Raw genomic sequence first — 1,290 nt, forward strand, 5'->3', positions numbered from 1 at the left:
CTACTACAGTAGCAACAGGTCAAAGGACAGTATCCAAACTGATGAACTGGCTCGGCGCCTGTATAGCCCAGTGAGTAGGGCACCGGCCACATACGACCAAAGCTGGCAGGTTGGAGCCTGGCCCAGGCCTACAACCAAAAAATAGCCAGGCATTTGGGTAGGCACCTATAGTCCCAGCTACTCAGGAGGTTGAGGCAAGGGAATCCCTTAAGCCCAAGAGTTTGACGTTGCTGTGAGCTGTGATGTCACAGCTCTCTACTGAGGGTGACACAGTGAGACTGTCTCCAAAAAAAAAAAAAACTGGAGGTAAATAACAGCAGCAAAGGTGAGAGTGGTTGCTGTAAGTGGGAACCAAAGGTAAAGTAAGCAGAGTGGGAGGGAATGTGAGCTGCTAGTTTTTATAAACATTCTAGTCTTTTTTGAATTTTTAACTGTGTACAAGTATTACTTTGATTTTTAAAAATGTATTTAAAATAAAGAAAAGAGAGAAATATGTCTAACCTAACTTTCTAAACTTAAACTGGAAAATCTGTAAGATCCATAGAGGCCAAGCATGGTGCTCACCATTGCAATCCTAACACTCTGGAAGGCCGAGGCAGGTGGAAGACAAGCCCAAGCAAGAGCAAGACCCTGTCTCTACTAAAAATAAGAAAAAGCTAGCCAGGCATTGTAGTGGGTACCTGTAGTCCCAGCTACGCGGGAGGCTGAGGCAAGAGGATCTCTTGAGCTCAGAAGTTTGAGGTTGTGAGCTATGTGCCAAGGCACTCTACCCAGGGTGACAGAGTGAGATTGTCTCAAAAAATAAAAGATTGACACAATTATATGAAAATTCCAAAACCGTAACACGGTCTGTAACACGGACTCTTCTGGGACTAGAGAACACTGACAGAGGCCTAGATGCTAATTGCACCACCTATCTTCTTTAAAACATACCACAAATAAAACCAAAGATGAGTAGTTATGTGATAGAGGCAGTAAGTATGGAGAGGGTAGAAACTGCACAAATGGTCTCCTGAGATCAGGCAGATAAAATAAATATGGGAACCAACATGAACAATCAAGCCAGGTGCAAGACTGCGTGTGTGACCCATCTAACAGTAGAGAAACTGAAATCATTTTAAAACACTTCAAACCCGCTTCCCAATTTGCAACCTTTGTTAAGAAGAAGGAAACAAGAGAACAGTCTGGAAGAGCCTGTGGAAGAGGAAGGACACAGAGCCTTCTCCATCCCCTTCAGCATTCCCAGGACACAGAATGCCACAGATGATGTCATGGTCGCAGAGCAGGGGA

The sequence above is a fragment of the Otolemur garnettii genome, unplaced genomic scaffold, assembly GCF_000181295.1.
Source record: "Otolemur garnettii isolate 467f Iridium unplaced genomic scaffold, OtoGar3 scaffold00160, whole genome shotgun sequence".
Classification (NCBI taxonomy): domain Eukaryota; kingdom Metazoa; phylum Chordata; class Mammalia; order Primates; family Galagidae; genus Otolemur; species Otolemur garnettii.